The sequence below is a fragment of the Balaenoptera physalus genome (assembly GCF_965194825.1).
Source record: "Balaenoptera physalus genome assembly, chromosome: 12".
Lineage (NCBI taxonomy): Eukaryota > Metazoa > Chordata > Mammalia > Artiodactyla > Balaenopteridae > Balaenoptera > Balaenoptera physalus.
Window position 1 is genome coordinate 7,185,691 of NC_138897.1, and position 23,465 is coordinate 7,209,155.

Genomic DNA, 23,465 nt, shown 5'->3' on the forward strand with positions numbered 1-23,465 from the left:
CTGCAGTTCTCACTGGGCTTTCTGTGGCTTCTCCAGGGTTGGGGCAGTGGGCAGACAGCAGTAAGGGGAGATGCCATCCAGGGCGCGTGCCTCTAGGAGTAGTGGGATCTCAAGGGGATTCACGCTTTCATGCTGTGACATCCATCAGGTGTCCCCCCCCCCACTGAGCCGCTCTGCCCAGGTTCGCTCTGACCCAGGCAACATCACCCTCCATCTGGCCCTCACTTTTCTTCTTTAGGGAACACCTCTAACCTCCTGTGGCTGAGGGTCTCCTGACCCTTTTTGGGGAAGGTCTCTAAGGTAGCACCCAGAATGTTCCCACTGCATAGTGTAGGTCTGGCCCCGAAAACAAGCATCTGTGCTGCTCATGAAACCCAGAGGGGCCCTATGGGGCTCCCAGGCACAAAGGTCTTTTTGTCCCCATTTCTTGTAGGCAAGACTGCAGCCTCCATGACCTTCCCTGAGTTCCAAAGGGCAGATTCCAACAGTTGCTAATCAAGGGAGAAGCAACCAAGAAACCACCTAAGGCAAGATTAAAGGGACCAGAGCAGCTCTTCAGGATTAGGAGACCAAGCACCTGACACCCTGAGACACCCCCTAATCTTGTCAGCAGCCCCTCCCTTTTGAAACTCTGCAGAAGAAAGAAGAACAGGACTGTTACCGCCTTGATCCTTTATCGAATACCCCTGACCACGAGCTCTGAATGTAAGACCTCCCCCTATTCCCCAGGGAGGAGGGCACAGTTCTTGAGGTGCTAGCCTGCTGTGTTCCCCCCTTTGCCTGGCTAAGAATAAAGCCACCCTTTCCTTCTCCTCCAAAGCTCTGTGTCCTTATGTGATTTCGGCATGGCAGCACTCAGAGCGGATCCCTAGCCCTAACGCAGTCACCTTCACCCCCTGTGAGGGCAGGGCAACATTGCCCGTGGTCCCAGCTCTACTCAGCACTAGATGCCCGTGATGTCCCAGTCCCTTTGCTTAGTAGCTCTGGAGACTAACATCAGCATCTCTCACAAGGCTTTGGTTGACAGCAAGCACCCCAGCCCCCTCCAGCACGGAGGACACGGCAGTGTGTGTAGGACAGGGGTGTCAAAGCCAACCAGCACCCACCGAAAAGTCATCTCCTCTATCTTTAACTTCACAGTTTCAGATAGTCAAGGTTTGCTAAGAACACAGACCTTTTCTCATTTCTGCATTTGCATGTCGGACATAAGTGGTCAGTCACCTCTTCTTTAATATGAGGGTGCCTGGCACTGAAACGGAGCAGGACCCTGTGGGGCTCTTAGGCACAAAAGCCTTTCTGTGGCCTCCATTCTTGATCACAGGAAAGAGGCTTCATTTGGCCTCCAAGACCTTCCCTGAGTTCCAAGGAGCAGGTTTAAACAGTTGCTAATTGCGCAGGAAGACAAGGGAGGAAGGGTCTAAAGAAACAATAGTGCAGCCTTGGGGCAGGGTCCGGATTCCCCCTCAAGGGATACACAGAACAATATCACTGAGCTGTTTTGTAGATACTGAAACCCCCAGCAGGTGGGAGAAGGTAAGGGTGCTGCCCACAAGCACGGAGACCCCAGACTGGTTGGAACCAGAAGGCTGTGGCAAAGCAATAAAGCTATTCTTTTCTACTTCACCCAAAACACTGTCTCCGAGATTTAATTCAGTGTCTGGGTACAGAGGCCAGATTCGGCTTCAGCACCTATTGTTTGCCTCGGTACCCAGGCTAAAACTGAGACATCAAGACTTCCATTTTTCTCTCTCTTATAGTTACATCAAGAAATTAGAAGAGGAATGTGATATTTTATCAAATGGCTTTTTAGCATTAATGAATAATAAGATAGGAAATTGAAGAAGACAGTTTAAAAAATTTTTTTTAAAGATTTACCAAAAGGAAAATGGAACCGTAAAACCGTATTAAGGAAATGCAAATTAATACCACAGAGAGATGCTCCTACACATCTGTCACAATGGCTAAAATAAAAACAGTGACAACACCAAATGCTGGTGAGGGTGCACAGAAACCGGATTACTAAGACCCTGGTAGTAGTAATATAGAATGGTGCAGTGGGGCTTCCCTGGTGGCGCAGTGGTTGAGAATCTGCCCGCCAATGCCAGGGACACGGGTTCGAGCCCTGGTCTGGGAGGATCCCACGTGCCGCGGAGCAACTAGGCCCGTGAGCCACAACTACTGAGCCTGCGCGTCTGGAGCCTGTGCTCCACAACAAGAGGCCGTGACAGTGAGAGGCCCGCGCACCGCGATGAAGAGTGGCCCCCGCTCGCCGCAACTGGAGAAAGCCCTCGCACAGAAACGCAGATCCAACACAGCCAAAAAAAAAATAAATATAAATAAATAAATTAAAAAAGAAAAATGGTACAGCTCCTTTGAAAAACTTGGCAATTTATTTTAAAACTACACATGCAACGACAATACAGCCTAGCAATTGCACTCCTGGGCATTTAACCCAGAAACATGAAGATATAAGTTGGCACAAAAACCTTTACATGAATGTTTACAGCAGCTTTATTCTCAGTAGCCAAAAGTGGAAACAATCTAAATGTCCTTCATCGGGTAAATAGTTTAACTATAGTACATCTGCACCACGGACTATTACTCAGCATAAACAATCAACTACTAATACCCACAACAACCTGGGTGGATCTCTGGGGAATTACGCTAAGTGAAAAAATCCAAGCCTAAAAAGTTACATACTGCGTTATTCCATTTACACAACATTCTTTAAATGACAAAGCTATAGAAAGGAAGAATGGTCTGGTAGTTGTCAGAGATTAAGGACAGGTTGGGGGCAGGAGGTGAGTGCGACCACAAAAGGGCAGCAGAAGAGAGCCTGTGATGGAAATAAGTCTTTCTTTTGAATAAATCAGTGTCAGGATACTTATGTTATTGTACTATAGTTTTGCAAATGTTGCCATTGGAAACACTGGGTAAGGGGTACAAAGGATCGCTCTGTATTTCTTAACGAAAACATGTGAATCTATAGTTATCTTAAGTTGAAAAACATTGTTTTAAAAAACCTGTCCTTCCTCTTGTGTTAGCCAGATGACTTCACTAGACTCTCAACGGCCCAAACTAGATACAGGCAGACCTTGCAGATACCGCGGGTTCTGTTCCAGACCTCTGCAATAAAGAGTCACACAAAATGATGGCTTTCCCAGTGCATATAAAAGTTATGTTTACACTACACTGTAGTCTATTAAGTGTGCAATAGCATTATGTCTAAAAAAAAACCAATGCGCATTCCTTAATTAAAAAATACACTGAGCACAATGTGGGTGGACAGGTTCCTCAGCTCCACGTCTCATGAGACTGAAATCAAGGTGTCTGCCAGACTGAACTCATTTTTTTTGGTGGCTTTGGGGAAGGATGGGCTGGCAGGATCATTCAGGCTGAATTCTGCCCCCTGATGCAGGGCCAAGGTTCCTGTTTCCTTGCTGGCTGCCAGACGGGGGCCACTTGGCTCCTAGCAGCTGCACTTCACTCCCAGCGCTCCCCATGGGGCCCCTCCAGCAAAGAGTCCAGACCCTCCTCTGCTGTCACTACCTGACTCCCCCCCCCCTCAACTCTCATCTCCCCATCTGCTGGGCAGAGTTCTGTTTTTTAAACATTTCTGTTATTAGACTGATCCTGCTTGGGTGGTCTGTGGTAATTTCCCTATCTCAATGTCCAAACCTCAATTTCAGCTGCAAAGTCCCTTCTGTCTTATCATGTCACATTCACAAGTTTCCGGGATTAAGACACACGCATCTTTGGGGGGCTATTCTGCCTACCTTTCCCCAAATAGAGAGAAATTCTAATTCTATATTTTTTCTCCTCCTGAATGGAGGAAAAAAAAAAGGAAATATCAGTTTGCTAATTTTCTATTATACATTCATCTAATTCTTTATAAAATAGAATATTTAAAATTAAACTAAATACACATGAAATAATAATGAAAAATCTAAGTTTTAAAATGACCTTGAAAATGTTGTAACCAAACAGACCTGGTAAGAAAATTTGAAGTCCTAAAGCTCTGTTCAACAAGTCACCAGAAGACTGTAAACCTCACCCCAGAAACTCTAAACTATCCATCCATTGTTTGACTGGCAGAAGAGAACACATATGAAAGTTATTTTTAAGGCACACAGTAAACTTAAATATGGTTTTCCATAACACAGGACACTCCAGTTATATTATTTAGAAATATCATTCCTATTGTACAGAGTATGTAGCTAAGTACAAACGACAATAAAACAAACCTGAATCAAAATGGACGTAGGTTAAATTATACCATCTTTAAACTGGGGATTCTATTTCACTGCAAAGGCAAACCCTAAACTAGACTACTATAAATAAAGTAATTATTATAGTCTACACACAAAAATCAAACTTCCAACACCATTCATAATAGGTCAATAAATTAAAAGTGGAATATATCATGTTTTATATATTTAATTTGATTAAATATTTTAGGCATGCACCATTTGAATTTAATAACACAAATATTTGGAGGCTTATTTTGTTATCTTTCAAACCCACAGCATCTCCTAAATCACTTGGTCTGATGGAAGTTTTAGCACACAGCAACGCACATATTAACCAGAAGCAGTTTTCTTTTCTCTTTTGGGGACGATAGTGATCAATGTGGCCTGTAAGTTTCATTCAGCTCGACTCAACTGTAGAGTTCTTCCTGTCTGTAGGACCCTGACCTCTTTTTTCTTAGAGCATTTAGCTAAGAAATGTACATTGCAATTGTAAATTTCTTCTCTGCCCCTTTGAGATGTACATTCTTCAAAAGCCGTTTTCAGGTTTCACCACACAGGAATCTCTCTCTCTCTCTCTCTCAGGTACCTGGGAGCCACTCTTTTCAAATTGAGTCTTCTCCTGTTTCTGTGGGAGGGGAGGAGCCTAGCTTTGATAAGGGCCAATTAGCAAACAGACGGCCTAATCGCTGTAACCAACACGCGCCCCCCACGACTTCCTCCCCAACTCTTCCCGCTTAAAAATCCTCTCGTTTGTTTCAGCAGATTTGAGTTCAGTCTCTCTCCCTTATTGCCATAGTGTTGACTCAAGTCTTTGCCTGTTTAACTCACCCAGCACAATTCCTTTGACAATAGGAAAAATATTGTTTCAATTCCATTCCAGTTGGAACTCCAATTAACGCACTGGGTATCATGAGATGTAAAATCTTACGGGATGTAATACATTAAAAAAAAAAAAAATCCACAGAGTTAGGATTCAAAATTAAGTGCTATGGAGAACCAAAAGTTTCAAGCCTTAATATACATCAGTGAAATTGTGTCTAATTTTACAAAGGATAAAGTAAAAGGATCAAATATCTTGTGGTTAAAGGTAATTAGTGCGCGAGTACTTTCAAAAACAAAAATCCTTATTAAAAAGCAGCTTTTTAAGGTTCAAGAAAATTTAAATTATTTCTCTTGTTAACATTTTTTTTTTTGCTATTCCTCAGATGGCCTTGGGCCATCAGTGTCACAAGATACTGTTAAAAAAAAGAAAAAAACCTGACTCTAGAGAAAGGTTAGCTCAACTCCTAGGGATTTCAATTCCTAGTTTCATTACAGAATTAAGTTCAATGGAAATCGTCACTTTTCTGAATACAGAAAAAAAATGTTAAGCTAACCCAGAATTAATGCTCATCTTCAGTGTTTTGCAACCTCCTCTTTGCACCTGGAGCAAAGGTCCAGGCGTTGATATTCCAACGGGAATCTACGTGACGCTTGGTGTATCTACATGACGTTGGTGTGGGCAACTGACCTGAAAGCCCCACACAGCCCACACCCCTCTGATTAAAGCTTGGCATTTGCAGGCTTGCTCTTTAGAGCAGATGCACGCTGCCTGGAACTGGAAATATGCAAGACAGAGGACCTTCACGCTGCGCAGAGAATATTTCTCGCTCTTCTGTTTTCATGAGGCAGAGTCGCCACCAAACTTTCCTTAAAATCACGTGAATCACTCAGTTGTGAGTACAGGTCTCAGGACAGTCTTTCCAAAACCCTCCACCTCATGCTCCTGAAACTTTTCTGGCTATCACTTTCAAGTTCTAGTTAATGGAGAAATAGTTCTGTTCTCTCAAGTATTAAGGGATTTTGCTTGTTTCCTACAAAGGGTCGCTCGTGTAAATTTTATGGCTGTTCTGTGATGTGAGATAATTTGCTGTTGGTTAGAGATAACCAGGACTTCCCTGGGGGTCCAGTGATTAAGACTCCGAGCTTCCACCGCAGGGGGGCTCGGGTTCCATCCCTGGTCCACTGGGAACTAAGATTCCACAAGCAAGGCAGGCAGCGTGGCCAAAATAAACTGCGATGACTTATTAACAATATAATTAGCCCTTAACCATAGGCAGATAGAGTGGGATATAAATGCTGACTGGGCCTAACCCTGCCTATTTTTTGGTCACCAGGGATAATGAAAATAGGATGGAGTTTGTTCTTTGTGAGACAGCTCAGTTTAAGATGAATGAATTCTGAGTGTCGCACGAAGATTCTGAAGAATTCATGCTCATATTTATAACTGTACTTTTCATATAATTAGCATCATTGACTAAGTCATTTTCTCACTGATTACTAGAATAACAAGTTACTCGCACACTACAAATTCATCTGCTACATTGCTGCAGTGTTACTACCTTCTCCAGGCTCTTGGCACATTTGTGCAATTCATGGCCCCAAGCTGAGCTCAGCTTCACTCTTTGGCCCTTCCTGAACTGGATTCCAGAATTGCCCTTATATTTGACCACCTACAGGGTTCAATGGGCTTTATCCTCTAAGAGGGGGATTATCTCCTTTTTCTCTTCTTTCACATCACATGCGGATGATGGCCTTGGGTGAGAGACTCCTGTAGGTGTATCCAGATTCTGATGAAGATTCCCATGATGGAGGCTAAGTAAACCACAGAAATAATCCATAACTCTTATCAACATTTACAGCACGTTTGTAAGAGTTACTCAATATGGTTTAGTAAAATCACTACTGAGAGTGATAATATAATACATTTATTGAATGTCTTTTACAAGCCAGATACTGTGTTAAATGCTTTACATAATCACCATTTTTGTTTTTTTTATAGAAACCTTTAGGTTAGTCCTATAATTACCAGTATTCTGAAGAGAAAAGTGAAGCCATGGAACGTTAGTAATCTTGGTGAATCAAGCAGCTATTAAGGAGGGGGGTCAGGAATTGAACTCCAGCATTCCAATGCCAGAGGCCCATGCTCTTTGCTCTTAATTAGGTGGAAAGGCCTTTACCTTAAACACATTAATACTAAATGTGTTTTCGGTTTTGAAATACATGCCAACTTAAAAAGGTATATTGGAATGCAAGTAAGTTAGGGGGTAAGGCTATTTTAGAGATAGTCTTGAATTCAGTCTAATTTACGTAAACAGTAAGTCACTCCCTAGCCATAGCAGATTATTAGTAATTATGTATTCCTTACAACACAGCTCTGATTTGCGATTCTACAAATGAGAACTGATACTCATTCGTGGCCATCATTTGGATGACCGATGATTATGGTGCTGGTCACCTAAGGGGCCCTCTGGATCCTCTCATCTCTCTTCTGGCAACCACTCTGCTTCTCCTGATTAAACTTTTGATACTTATATATGGCCACATATAACTGAGTGTTCCTCAGTCATTTCTTCTACCTGTTCTGTCTTTTGTGTGTGTGTGTGTGTCTTTTATGGGAATATAGTTGATTTACAATGTTGTGTGAGTTTCAGGTGTACAGCAAAGTGAATCAGTTATACATATATCCACTTTCTTTTTGATTCTTTTCTCATGTAGGTCATTACAGAGTATTGAGTAGAGTTCCCTGTGCTATATAGTAGGTCCTTATTAGTTATCTATTTTATACATAGTAGTGTGTATATGTCAATCCCAATCTCCCAATTTCTCCTTCCCTACCTATTCTGTCTTGCATCGACCTACCTCATGCTGTCTGCATTATGACAGCCCTTGGAGAGGAAAGGCTGATCAGTCTCATGATAGCAGAATTATGGTTGAGGCCAAATGCAAGGCTATCCCACTAGGAAATCAAGCAAGCTATCTTAGTTGCTCTTTTCCTCCCAGATTTACCCCTCAAATCTGTCACCTAAGTGTCAAGATTATAACTTTGAATCCCACTTTTAAAACTGGGCTTAGCATATAAAGGACCTTAACTGTTAGTGACCTACATTTCCAACCACATAAGAAATAAAATTGCTCTTTCCAAAACTGTCATAAATAGAAAAGCCCATTTAACCTTATGATTTAATATGTGCAGAATCAAAATTGTTTCTGAACTCTGTTTTGCCTTGTATGTTAAAGAGGTCCTGAAGGAACCTGGGGGTAACAGACTTATTATTTCTTCCTGCACACTGACCCTACACCTTCTCATCAATTCCTCATTTTTGGTCAAGTTTATACAATTAGCTGTCCCATCCAGAGCCTCAATCTGGATTCATAAAAGGCCCATGGATAGGCTTCAAGTGTCTGCAACCTCTGAAATGACATGCAAAATATAAATCATATATGCATATACACGTTTTTGTAGAGATGGGTTTGCTTTTATCAGATTCTCTGAATGATTAGTGACTACAGAAGATTAAGAATCACTACAGTGCTTATGGAATAAATGAGAGAAATTGTGACTAGCACCCCACATCAGACAGCAGAAGTTGAAGTTGCACAACGTATACTGATACATTCTGTAAGCTTTCAAGAGGCTGTAACTCTTGCTTCTGGCAGTATTACTTCCTTAATATTCTGAAGGCATTCCCACTGTAAGACAGTTAGATCTCTGATTAATTGCAAAAAATATACTCTTATAGCATATCCCATATCTAAAGAAAATGTATCCCCTTCCTAAAGGAAAGGAAAGAAACAACAAAAGCAAACTAACAGAGTGGACAGGGGTTAAGTAAATGCTAAAGTGAAGGTTGTCCTTGGGCATGTATCAGTTTCAGCACCAGGGTTACAACATTAGGATTCAGGCCCATAGCAGTCCGGATGCCTTCTCTAGGAAGCCAATACTCACTCAAGATCATTTACAAAACACTAGTTAAAACACTGCCAGGGCAATAGACAACCAGGAATCACATAGAGGCCCACAAGATCTTTTCTCTGGAGAGAAAAAACAAAAAAACAAAAAACAATTTTGCCCCACAGATTTCTAAGGACTAATTCAATCAAATATGACTTAGTAGTAAAATCACCCAAAACAAAAGCAATAAACAGACTGCCTCACAAACACTGCAGACAATAAAAAGGAGGAAATGCATCATCCACATACATGGATGAGGAAATAAAAGATGGAATAAAACAAGAAGCACAGGATTCCCAAAATTATCCAGGCAGAACTGGGAAATAACTGAAAAGAACTTTAAGAAATAAAAATTGAACTGAAAGAAAAAGAGTACTAATTAATATTTCTGAAAGAAAACCACTTGGGATAAACCACAAACTGACAGAGATAAATTTGGAAGAGGAGTGGAAGAACAAAGAGGATATAATGAGAAGATGTAACTCATATCCAGTGAGAGTTTCAGAGGGAGAAAAGAGACTAGAGGAAAGGGAATTGAAAAACAGTGCTTGAGAATTTTCCAGAACTATGGGTAGACCTGAATCCATAGGTATATTAGGCACAGCATGTAACATTGAAGAATAAATGAAAAGAAACGCACGCCCAGACACTTTGTCATGAAACTCTGGAGCACAAAATGGAGACCTTAAAAGCATTAATGGAGAAAAGAACATACAAAGAAATGAGACTGGCAACAACTTCCTTCCACAATAATAGTAGAGAACAAAATACAACAGCAAGATATCTTTAAAATGTTGGTAGAGGGACTGTCCCTGGTGACACAGTGGTTAAGAATCCGCCTGCCAATGCAGGGGATACAGGTTCGAGCCCTGGTCCGGGAAGATCCCACATGCCGCAGAGCAACTAAGCCCGCGAGACACAACTACTAAGCCTGCGCTCTAGAGCCTGTGAGCCACAACTACTGAGCCCGCGCTCTAGAGCCTGTGAGCCACAACTACTGAGCCCGCGTGCCACAACTACTGAAGCCCACGTGCCTACAGCCCGTGCTCCACAACAAGAGAAGCCACCGCAATGAGAAGCCCGCGCACCACAACAAAGAGTAGCCCCCGCTCTCCACAACTAGAGAAAGCCCGCAGGCACCCAAAAATAAAAATAAATAAAATTTTTAAAAAAGGATACCTTTATTACTTTGCCAGGCAAAGGGGGACACAGCAGGCTCCTGCCTCAAAAAACTGTGTGTCCCAACTCAGGAGGATTTGATAAGACGTTTTATAACAATACTTCCCAAGGGAGGGGCTGCTGACAAGATTAGGGTGTGTGCAGGGTCTCAGGTGCTTGGTCTCCTAATCTTGATGAGCTTCTCTGGTCCCTTTAATCTTGCCTCAGGTAGTTTTTTGGCTGCTTCTCCCTTGATTAGCAACTATTTGAATCTGCCCTTTGGAACTCAGGGAAGGTCATGAAGGCTGGAGTCTTGCCTACAAGAAATGGGGGACCAAAAAGAGGCTCCGTGCCCGGGAGCCTCACAGGGCCCTACTTGGTTTCACATATAGTTCCTCGCTGGGTCAGCAACACCACCCCAGGAACAACAGCACACCTTGTACCCGGTACTTGATTTCTGATGTCATTCTCCAATCAAAGGAACCAGGGGATGCACGGAGAAATGGCTACAGGCCTGGGGCAGAAAATACCTTTCTTGGATGTGCATGCACACATGGGTTAGTATATGCGTATATATTTTTGTGTTCTATCAGCCGAGAGGCCCTAACAGAAATGATGGTGTAGCAGTAAGGAGCAGACCTTGGTTCCTAAACCATCCTCCTAGAATAAGAACCTGGTCTCTATGGAGAAATGGCTGATGCCCAACTGCAGCAGGAAACGAACAAGATGAATAAGGACTATCTTGTAGCACCAGAAAGAAAGAGCTCAAAAATAAATAAAACCCTACATTGATGGGGGTTCTATCAAAGGGACTCAGGAACCAACTGAAAGAGTTCCCAATGGTCAAAGCTGGAATAATCTGAGTAAGGAAAAAAAAAAAAAAAAAAGAAACACAATTGTTGATAACACAAAGTATAAAATATCCATGAGTCCAAAACACTGATATAAATAAATGTTTGAATAAATTGGAGTAGCAGAAATAAATGTCCCTTGCAGAAGAATTCCAAATAATTTGCTGAGCTACTGCACCTCAAGGAGGTGGGAACATAAATCCCCTTCTTAAGCATCAGCTTCCTTCCAAAGGGGACAGGAGGGACACTGGAGGGGGAGGGAGAAGGTAACTCTACAGCTGAGGACCTGGCCAGCACTATCTCAGCCAGGTGATCAAGGTGAGCACTGGTGACCACCATGCTGATAGTGTGTAGCCTGATGCGCAGTGGTGAAAACGGTCCTTCTCCTCTGTAGTCTTCCTCCCAAAAAACCCACACCCGCATCTATTCATAAGAGAAGCATACAAATCCCAATAGGGGGCATCCTTCAGGATACCCGACTAATACTCCTCAAAACTGTCAGTGTCAAACAAGGCAAGTTTAAGAAACGATCACAGTGAAAAAGACCTGAGGAGACATGACAACTATCTGTGATGCGATACCCTAGATGGGATCATGGAAAAGAAAAGACATGAGGTAAAGGTAAGAAATCTGAATCAAGTATGGACTTCAATACTGATACGTCTATTGTAACAAATGTATCATACTAAAGATGTTAATAGGGAAAGATTGGGTGTGGGGTATATGGGCACTCTCTGCACTATCTATTCAACATTTCTGTAAATCAAACCATTTTAAAAAATAAAGATTAAAAATAAATGGAGTGGTCAATTCAAAACAAACAAAAAAACGGAAAACCAGTATGTCAGAGCTCCTCCCCTCCATTTTCCTTCTTTCCTCTCGCTGCTTTTACACTGACAATGGACCCTTCAGCATCTCAGGATGTGCCGTATTGGTTTCCAGCAGTGTTGGACCATGGACTCAGCTGGTTCGGGGATTTAATTAATAGGTGTTGCTCTGGGCTTCTAGCTTTTGGCTAGGGTGCAAAATGATTCATTCCCAAGTAGGGAAGTAGAGATTTCCATATCTCAACTTTCTAAAGGATGAACTAGCATTTTACCTCAATAGAAAGGTGTGCCAAATATTTATTTAAAAAAATCATAGCTTAAGTATAGGATGATGGGTATTCTCTACATGTATTTGAATTTCAGTAAACATCAGGGTTAAAGTACTTATCACCCACATTTCGCACATGGCGAAATAGTTTTTCTGAAGTAAATTCTTCATTCTTCCTCATTATCAAAAGATGTTGGCCACTCACAAACACACACCTTTTTAGTTTATGCAAACAAGTTAAGCAAGTATGGTTCCAAGTACCTGTACATTTGTAATTAACTCATTCTCACATTAAAGTTTCCATGCTTATATTAAAATGTGTAAATGTGTATTATTCAATATAGGAAAAGACCATGTCGATTAAAAAACATCAAGAGGCAAAGCCAACCTTCAGGGAAGAAGTTTTAATTATGTTGCTTAGGTAAAAAACATGCCCTTTTTCATATACCCTGAGAAAACCATAATTCAAAAAGAGTCATGCACCACAATGTTCACTGCAACTCTATTTACAATAGCCAGGACATGGAAGCAACCTAAGTGTCCATCGACAGAGGAATGGATAAAGAAGATGTGGCACATATATACAATGGAATGTTACTCAGCCATAAAAAGAAATGAAATTGAGTTATTTGTAGTGAGGTGGATGGACCTAGAGACTCTCATATAGAGTGAAGTAAGTCAGAAAGAGAAAAACAAATACCGTATGCTAACTCATAATATGGAATCTAAAAAAAAAAATGGTTCTGAAGAACCTAGGGGCAGGGCAGGAATAAAGACGCAGACGTAGAGAATGGACTTGAGGACACAGGGAGGGGGAAGGGTAAGCTGGGACGACGTGGGAGAGTGGCATGGACATATATACACTACCAAATGTAAAATAGATAGCTAGTGGGAAGCAGCCACATAGCACAGGGAGATCAGCTGGGTGCTTTGTGACCACCTAGAGGCGTGGGATAGGGAGGGTGGGAGGGAGACACAAGAGCAAGGAGATATGGGGATATATGTATACATATAGCTGATTCACTTTGTTATTAAGCAGAAACTAACACAGCGTTGTAAAGCAATTATACTCCAATAAAGATGTTTAAAAAAAAATGCCCTTATTATCTTCCCTTGCTTAAAAATATCTTTACCTGTTAAAGCAGTCATCTTTTGCTCAACCATTTCAATTTTTTTCTTGATGATATCATTAAAATAATTCTACTTAAACTTTATGTCCTAGTTGTCGCAAACCAATAATGGGAAAACAGAAAATGAAAAGAGGTATGTCTTGAGTGTGCATAGTTTTTGTTTTTAATTCAAGATTACCAGTGTTCAATCTTACAATATATTTGTGTCCTATCATCAGAAACAAATGTCCTATCATCTGTTAAGTGTAACGGATAGTTTAGGAATGTTATTATAAAATAACCCCCTCCATGTTTTGCTTTCTGACAGGCAGCCAATCATGTATAAATTACAGTAATTCTGTCATCATAACCTCTTCAAGGAATTTCTGCAAAACATTTAGTGTTAAAACATAAAATGTATGTATCAATACCTTATAATAGAAAAACTGGAAAAGATAAATGAGATAAAAATAGGACGTAATTAACGTAGTCTTAAAAAGTATTATTAACTCATTCCTCATCCAGTGTTTTTAAATTTCTCCTTCCAGGGATTGCATTCTGACAAGGTGTTTGCCTGTGGGCGAGGACCCAAGCTGCTCAGGGCGTGTGCAGTGCAGGGAGGGGTGGAGATGCAGACACCCCGTGAAGGGTGGTCCAGGCAGAGGTGACCATGGAGAGACAGATGGGCAACACCAAGCCAGGGATTTGGAATCAAAACAAGTCATGGAGTTAGTGACAGGCAAAAGTCAGCCTTCAGAACGGAGGGGTGTTTTTGGTTTTGGTTTTGCCTTTTTACAACTCCACATCTCTAATTTTTTTAAAGAAAATTTGATTGTAAATTGATTATGTAGGGGAACAACATCTTCCACCCCAAACTGTCTCTTTTGGTTTGGGGATTATTTCAAGCTGAAAATAATCAAGAGCCAAAATAATCTTAGGAAACGTCTTTGACTTTCCCCCAGCTGCCTAAGAACTTAAAGGGCCAATTCCTGGAGCAGAGCCATCGCCAGAGCCATCAGCCAAGAGTACGGGCTGGGTGTGGTGGCGAAGCTTAGCAGGGCCTAGGGATCCGAGTCCCCTCTGCCCCACGGTCTCTGCCTGGCCCTCGAACCATTTACCAACACATCTGCTTTTCCATCTCCATGTGAATTGCCTTCCTCTCCTTTGAAGTCCCAAACATCTAACCCCGATATCCTCTTTTGTCTTTAGATATTTAAGGTGAGAATTTCGGCCATTTTGGTGAGTTACTCAGTTTTCCTGGGTCTCTCCCATGTATACATGTTTTTTAAACTTTAATTTTGTTATTCTTTCTGATGTCAATTCAGTTCTTAGACCAGCCAGAAGAACCTAAAAGGATAGAGGAAAATTTCTTCTGACAATTCACATTTATAAAGTGAATAAAATAAAGGTGTAAGTGAATCTTTCTTCTTCCCTTAAGTTTTAAGACATTTATAAATGCCCCTGAAGTTGTAATAAGATTCCAGAAGCTTCTACAAAGAATTGAGTTTGAAGTAAAGCTGTCTATCTATCCACTCCTACAATTATGAGCTTAGAAACACACAGGTCCTGGAAAATCAAGATAACGCTACAACTGTCATACATTAGGACAAGACTCATACTGGAAAGCAGGGAAAAATAAGCAATTCACAGGGCCTTCGATGACTGAGCAATGCGCAGGAAGGATACTGCCGGGATCAACTTTGCAGACAGGAAGTGCACTCCAAGTTTCCTGCCAGTGTAAGAGCAATCCTATACTCACTCCTTGACAATCTGGCCTTAGAGGGGAAGCAGAAAAGTCCACACTCAACCAGAGCAGAGAGTAGCCAGAAAGGAAGCACATTCAAAGCTTTCCCTACTCCTGTTATCACAGAATCTGTAATTCCCTCCCTCCCCTCACACAGCTAATTACAATACATGGGCCTGAGGGGCTCAACCAGATTCCTCAGGTTAGCCCTCCTTCCAATGGGAATGCAGATTCCAATTCCTTTCTTCTCAGACAAGTAAAAACTTTCCTAAAATTAAGTTCCTGGAGGATGAAAGGCAATTAGTTCATTGTGCTCTCACTACAGGATTTTTTTTTTTTTTTTTTGATCTTTACACAAAGTAAATTGAAAAATAATTTTGACGAGAACAACTCACAGAGAACTAGAACAATCCCAATTGTCCAGAAGGGCACTGAAAACAACACGTCATAGGACGGTCTCTGTGCCGGGCCAAGTGTTCACTTTTTTCCAGATAAGCTTTTTCAATTTCTAATGGACTTTCAAGATGGAAGATGGACATCGCTTGCCCTTTGCAAAAATGTATTTTGTTTTTAATGTGTCTTGTGAAATTAATCTGGCGAACTAGTGCTTATCGTGGGCAGTTAGTGTTAGCAGGTCTCCGTGGTTAGAGGCCCGAGAAGGCCGAGCCCCCTCTGCTCCCTGATTCCCAACACGGCCTCGGGGCGCGTCACTCAGGCGCTCTCTTGTTTCCAGATTTCAAGAGGAGGAGTGCAAAGTCGTCCGCTTTCTGTTCCAAAGATTCACACGTCTGGTTTCCCATCTCGTTGCCGACCAGTTTATAGGAGCTTACAGGAAACACCTTTCCATGAAGTGCACCTGCCCCATACTCTGGGGCTCACGAAGGATTCTGTGAACCTCGCAAGCTTTCATATAGTTTCTCACACCCAGTTAAGAACTAATTCATTACTTCAACAAACATTTATTGGCTCTCTGCTCTACAGGGCTCTATACTGGTAACTGTTCCTCAGAAGTGTTTAGAGTTTGGGGGAGAAAATATAAGTTAATAGACAACACAATATAATGTGATCAGTGTTTTAAAAACAGTGTCCTAAGAGTAGGGACTCTGGGAGCTCAGCCTTTCTGAGGGTTCCCAGAAAGCTTTCTGGAGAAGTCACCTCTACACTGAGGTTTACAAGTAAACAGGAATTAGCCACCACATGGAAATGATGGGAGAGACTTTCCAGGTCAGCTGAAACTTGCTGTAGCTGAGTCTGGCTCAGACATAGAATTCAACACACAGAAGTTGAGATGAGGGTAAAGAAGAGACTCCAAATGATGGGGAGCTATTTGGCCAACAGCAAAATTAAATGAACAGCAAAGAAAGAGTTCCTCCTCCCCAAATAAAAACATGAAAAGGGCACAAAATCCAGGAGGGTCGTGGTATCATAGAAGTTAATGAAAGTATGTTTCAAGAACGTGAGAAAATGATGAACAGCGGATATGAGAGTCTGAACATATTACAGGACATCAGCCAGACCACAAATAAGAGAGAACGCTGGCCCACTACCTGCAGCAACCAGCCCTGGAAGCCAAACCCCAGCTTCTGCAGCGATGGGCTCCATACGGCCAAGACTCGGTCAGTACCTGACAGCTTTCCTAGGTTCACCTTCAGTTCCAACTTGGACCAACCACAGAAAACCAGATCTGCTCCCCTAGCCAATCACATAGGAGGCCCTGCTCCTGGTCAGCCCACCGCCAGCTTCCCAGCGCCCACCACCTCCCATCAAGACACACCTGAAGCCTCACCTTTCGTTTCTCCACCGTAAAGCTTCCCCACGCCCCTGCCTGCCCTCGGGTCTCCGTCAAACACAAGGGGTGGGGGGGACCCTCGTGCTACAGCAAGTTCTGAATAAACAGCTGCCGCTGCCGCTCCTTTGGGTGGTGTTTCTCTCCCCAGGTATAACCCTGTTTTTTTTTGTTTTTTTTAAGGAGCTTGACCGGGAGGGGGACGAGAAAGAGCACAGACTCTGCCGAGATGGCGGCAGCCACTCAGTAATTCCTGTCCGATGGCATCTAATTTCTGACAATTGGAGGGAGATCAAAGGACCTAAGGAAACAGAGAAGTAGGACGTCTGAAGCAAGGAAGGAAGATTTAAGTTACGTCGCTGCTGGCTGATCACCACTACTGTGATGTAACTGTTGGAGTGACTCAGGGCACCTAGAAGGAGGACTCCTAGACCCCAGCTTGGTTTTAGACTCGACTCTTTCCTTAGACAGCAGAGCACAGTGATTAAGAGCTCGAATTTTATAGTTAGCCTGCATTCAGAATCCCAGCTCCACCACTTCCTAGCTATGTGCCTCTAAAAAGTCATTTCCCTGTGCCTCAGTTTCCCCACCTGTAAAATGGGCATAATAGCAGCACTAAACTTTTGGGGTGGTTTTGACAATTAATTGCTACTTGTAAAAGCATGTAGAACAGTGTCGGGGATGCATTCATTACTATATAATAAAATTATTTCCATGTCTTTGGAGGATTGTTAAACACCTCTCTCCAGCCCAGATAAAACGTTTAAGTCTGAGTCAGTACATCCAACTACCTAGTTGACATCCTGTCTTGAATGGCTCATAGGCAACTGTCCCAGAAGAAAAATCACAATTCCACATCTCTCTGCAGTGTGTTTAATAGAAAGTGTAGAGTAAGAGAATAAAACCAGAATCACAATGTTTCCATGAGAGCAGCTTTTCTCCAGCTCCACGGGAGTTTGCCCTCAGCTCCTCAAGCAGGGCTGGCAGAGAGAAGTTGGAGGAAACTTCTAAGGGGTAGGAGGAAGGTGATGCGGAGTCCCCAGGGGTTTATCAATTAGAAAGGTCGCACTCGCCAATGAAAACGTGTCCAGCTGTTATGGTCACTGATGTAACAATGATGCAGCTACAAGTGGCCTCCTTGGGTTTTACAATTACTAAAGTCACACACCTGTGCTGGGATGTCGTGTCCTCAGGTGACTGACAGACCCAAACCAGGCTTTTCTACGTCAGGTAAGCCTCGGTAGCCTATTCCTTCTAGTCTACACCACAGAGACAGACAACACGACAGGCTGCCCTTCATCCTGTGCCCGCCACCCGGGAAACGGCACCAGCGAAGCCCAGGGCTGCCTGTGCAGAGACCTGCCTGTCCCCCCTTCACACCCAGCTAACTCTCTCCAGGTGCTGTCAACTCGACCTTCTCAGCATTTCTCCAGTCTCCCCACTTTGTTGCATCTTCAAAGCCGCCACAGCGATCCCAGCCACCACCATCTCCCCAATATCCTGCACTAGCCCCCCGGTACCCTGGGCTCCTGCATTCATACTCCTCCAATTTTCTCCACTAGCAGTCAGAATATTTTAACTTCCAAATATATCCTTTCTCCTTCTCTGCTTAAAACCTTAAAGAGCTTCCTGCTTCTCAGAGAAGGTGCCCTCACCCTCAGCTCGTCCCGGTCACCCCTTGCATGAACTGGTCCTGACCCTCACCAGTCTCTCAGTCACCACTGTCCTCCCTGAGGTCAGATGTCTGGTCTTTGATATCCTGCCTCAAGGGCTTCTCGTAAGTGGGTCTTCATTCCTGAACTGACCACCACACCTGTGCCCCGTTAACTCTGTCCAACATCTCAGTGTCCACTGAAACATTGCTGTCATCGAGACAACTTGCCCCTCATGTTTTTTCTTAACAGGACTTATTACCAATGCAGTGAAACAACTTACTGTGCAATTTTTGTTTGATGCCCGTCTCTCCTACTAGACTATGAGCCCCATCAGAGCAACATCCAGCCTGGACCAGGTGTTTGTGAAAGGCTTGTTGTATAAATATGAGAAGGCTATGGAGAAGGAAGTAGATTTGGACAGGGAGACAATGGCAGGTCATGGAGCAATATTTAGGGTCTGCTTTAGGTTTAGGGCATAATTTAGAATGACATCTATACAGCTTAGCAGTGAAGACCAGAGGTGAAGAACGTTTTTCTGAGTATACTGGAATAACAGAACAAGGTAGTTAAAATTCTGTCAAAAAATTTTTAAGTTGATAGGATTTAAGAAGGAAGAATAGCCAAGAGAGAATTTGTTTCTGGTCTCATAAATATTTGAGTTGGTAGTAAATGTAGACTCATAAATTGAATGCAGAAATTCTGAACTTGATTTCAAGTAAGACCAGAGCAAAGTGTTGTAGGAAAGGGAATCATTTCTCTGTTTGGAGACTATGTTTTAGGCTTCTATTGATTCACGGCAGAAACAAGGACAGTAAAAATCAGTAAGAAAATAAAAATTACTAGCAAAGAAAGGCTATTAGATTACCTGTTTACCTACATAAAAGACCAAGTAGATTCATACGGCTCATTATTAAAGTTGTAGGTACAGATTTCTTTTAAGAAATTGGCATAGATAGTATAATTCACTTTCAGGTTGTCATTTCCAATAAGACACATAAAATAGTTTACTTATGAAACCACTCTGGTTGATATTAGGTTAAAATTACATCAGTTGCCTTTACAGTGATAAAATGTTAGATAAAAGATTTTTTTACAACTTTGATACTCAGAAAATGCTGAATTGGTTATCAAATTATCCTAGGCACTGATGATTAGGGAACTACTTTTACTAGAACAGCTGATAGATATTTTGCATTCATTTAAGAAGCCACAGGAGAAGTAAACAACTCTGTCAGATGTTTTGTGTCAGAGCAAGTGGGTTTTGTTTTCTCTGAGCCCAGCAACTCTTCCAGGGCGTCCTGAGAGATGACATCCTGTGCAGGGCAACATGTGAAATCAGGTGTTGAACACAGAGGGAGGACAATTTACTGTAAGTGGTCTTAACCGTTTCAGGAAAAAAAAAAAAACCTTTCATGAAGGAAAAGATATTTAACCACCTTCTCCTTGCAAAAGAGGGTGTTAATAACTTCACAAGATAAATGCTTGCCTTTCTTCAGACGTCATGCCATTTTTGCGCAGGCTTAGTGAGATTTATAAGTGAGATTTTAAAACAATTCTCTGCATCTTTGATGTTCTAACCCTAAGCCCCTCTCTCAAAGAATCACAGATCCAAGGGTATGGCTGGGGGAAGGGGTAGGGAGGGTAGGAATGAACAATCGTCATTGCATACAACTATTTTTTAATTGTCAAATACTAGTGTAAATATGCAAAATAATAATTTTGTAGATTTCCCTTTCCCAGCCCGTTTCATTGTTACAGCGCGGCTTTTCTACTGTTTCTTACTTCAATTTTTAGGAAAACCTCAGAAAACTGACATCTATCCAGACTCTGTAAGCACCTCAGGCAGTCAAGTTATCAGGCTGTTTACATGACGAAACTAACTGTCCAAATACCTCAAAAAAGCTATCATAAGTCATCATGTCATGCTGCAATTCTATTTTTTGTGAGGGCATATAGGCAGACACTAAGCAATCAGGCAAGAAAAATCACAAGAAAGATAATGCATTTATGTTACTCAGTCTGGCTCAAAATTACAGCTGGCAGTTAGTAATACTATAGCTCATTTGCGTAACTCTTTCTGGAACTCTCCAAATGCAGCACTGTACCCGAAGTGGAGTCAACACATCCACAAATTAGTTGCCTAAATATTTTGGAAGACTGGAAACTCATAGTCAAATGAGTGAGTTTTTAAAATTGTGTATTGAGTTAGTGACCATTTTTCTGTGTACCAATGCAATATTTCTCCAAATAACCGCTCTCCAAAGTTTAAATAAGAAGGAATTTTTAAACTGATTCAGAAAAAAATGAGGACATTGTTACATATTTAAACATATACTTTATCCTAACATCATTTTTTCCCTTTAGGAATTTACAGAAAGTTATCAGGAAAGAAGAACAGTCTAATCCTCTATCCGTGTAGCACAGAGGAAAGGTAACAGTTCATAGCCCTGATTTGTCATCAGTGACTTACTGAGTGTTATGGGTTGAATCGTGTCCCCCAGAAGATGTGCTGGAGTCCTAGCCCCCTGTACTTGTGAATGGGACCTTATCCGGAAACACCGTCTTAGAAGATACGATCAAGTTAAGATGAGGTCATTAGGGTACATCCTAACCCTACAACGCTGGTGCCCTTAGAAATGGCAGAGACACAGGGAGGTGGACATGGACAGAGGGAAGACAATGTGAAGCCTCACAGAGCAGAACCACGTGATAGCAACGCAGAGGTTGGAGCGATGCATCTGCAAACTCAGAACCACCAAGGGCTGATGGCAACACCAGAGCCACAGAGAAAGGCACGGAATAGATTCTCTCCTGCAGCCTTCAGAGAGAGCATAACCCTGCCGACAACTTGACTTTTGAACCCCTAGCCTCCAGGAATGTGAGAATAAATTGCTATTACTTTAAGTCACCTAGTTGGCGGTACTTCGTTATGGCAACATCTAGAAACTAACACAGGCTGTGTCCTCAGAAGCAACACCTAAAGGAAGTTAGGGCAGCAGAACTGGGCAGAGGGAGAAGAAACTGATACAGTTACGACGGGACCTCAGCTGATCCCAGAGTAACCCTGGAGCTGCAGTGGCCCTCAAAGTTGTTCCCAGCTGAGGCCACGGCTGGGCCTTTGGACTCCTGCACAGACCAGTCACTGAATGCGGGCCACCCCGGGATGTCACCTTCCAGCCAAGGATGATGCCCAAGTGCACTGGCCATGATGTTTACGACACCCTTGTACACACAGGTGAGCATTTATGTAGGACAGATTCCAACATCAGTAACATTGTTTGCTCGAAAAATGTGATTAAGCTGGATAGACATTGCCAAGTTGCTCCCACTGAAGTTATTCCTACCCCCATCACCAGCGTACGCGAACACCTATGGCCCCCCCATCCATCTATTCTTTAAGCTGTGGCCAGATGCATGACAGTATTTTAATTGATACTGCCAAGTTATTAATACAGTTAATTAATACGGTTGACTGTTTTTACAATATAATTATTGGCCACCTCTTTTCTTCTTTGAAGTTTTTAGGGGTATTTTTGCATATTTCTTATTGTTTTTTTTTAACAATAGTAAATATACATATTTAAGTCTTTGCAGAAATATAAATAGCAACTAATTTTTATCTTTATTATAGAATATCTTTACAATGCTAAAATATTCAATATTACTATTTTCAAAATTCTTAAAATTTTCTTTTGTACTTATTGTCTGTTATTGTCTTCCATAAGATTAATAAAAGTATTTGTGTATAATGTAATATTATATTTGTCTTTTAATTATCTGGAGTTTCTTATGAAATGTCAGATGGGGATTCAACTTTTTCTAAATTGATAGCATTCTATGGAAAATTGACTATTTCCAGTGTGATTAGTTGTAAGATTTTATACGTAGATGTTTCTAAACTATCTAATTCTTTCATGAAATTCTGTTTGTATCAATACACTATTATAACTTTATACTATAATTTGATATCAAAGATTTTTAACCCCTTAAACATTTTCTTGGCTTCACTTCTCCTTGCAGAGAAACTTGAATTCAACTTGTTCAATTTTATTTTCAAGAAACTCATTTGGAAATCCATTGATTGGCTTCATGATATCCGACATCCTCACAATACTGATGCTTTCCATTCAGAAACTTCTTTGATGAAATTGTATAGACTTTGTAAAGGTAATAGTGATGCTTTTGATGGTTCCTTTGTTTGCTGACTTTTTTAAAGTTTATTCCTAGGTATTAGAGTCTTCGGTTCTATGTTAAGACATGGGTTTTTGTTTTCCTTTATTACATTTATTAGCTGATTGCTATTATTTGTATATTGCTAGTTGACTTTGCAACTTTTCCAAAATATTATTTATTCGCAATTTTCTAATGGGGCTCAGATTTTCCAGAGAGAAAAATGTCATCTGCTAATTATGACGGTACATATCATTTTTTTTCAATAATTATCATCATCCTTTCAGTATTTCTGACATTAGAAATACTCTAAAAATTTTTTTAAATGCTGTGTTCATTGTGATATCTTGACACTTAAGTTTTTTCAAGGTATGAAAGTTCTTTTGCCCAGCTTACAAAGTAACTGTTATTTTTGGCTCTTAGATTTTTTAAAAAATTTCCCAGTAGTTTCATTGAGGAGTCTGGTTTCAGACCGAAACCCTATGAGTGACCCTTCATGCCCGGCCCTAGGCAATGACACAGGCTTCACTTGGCTGCCCTCCACACCAGACCTGGTGCACAGACAATGCACTGCCGTCTCTGGAGGGAGTTTCAGTCAAGGATTCAGCCCACCACCCTCCAGGCCAGCCATGTTCTTAGGAAGACCTGCACTGTATGCCCGGGCACCTCCATTCATAGGTGGCCCTTGGCCAAGACCTCTCCCAGGTGCCTCTGCTGAGACCCTCTTATGGGGAGGGCAGGGGGAGGAGGTGGGGGGACTTGAAGATGCCTTTCTCCACCATGACTCAGTAACTTGGGAATTCTCCTCCTGGTCCTTCCCCTCCCCCTTCTTCTGTCCTTTGTTCAGGACTCTTTGGGCAGTTGGGTTTGATG

At 41.9% G+C, this 23,465-nt stretch overlaps 1 protein-coding gene across 1 annotated transcript in view; it reads right to left on the minus strand.

Annotated features, from left to right (window-relative positions):
• Positions 1-23,465, minus strand: part of LOC309639108 (uncharacterized protein) — a 1,002,784-nt gene that overhangs the window by 599,369 nt on the left and 379,950 nt on the right. The window lies entirely within an intron of this gene.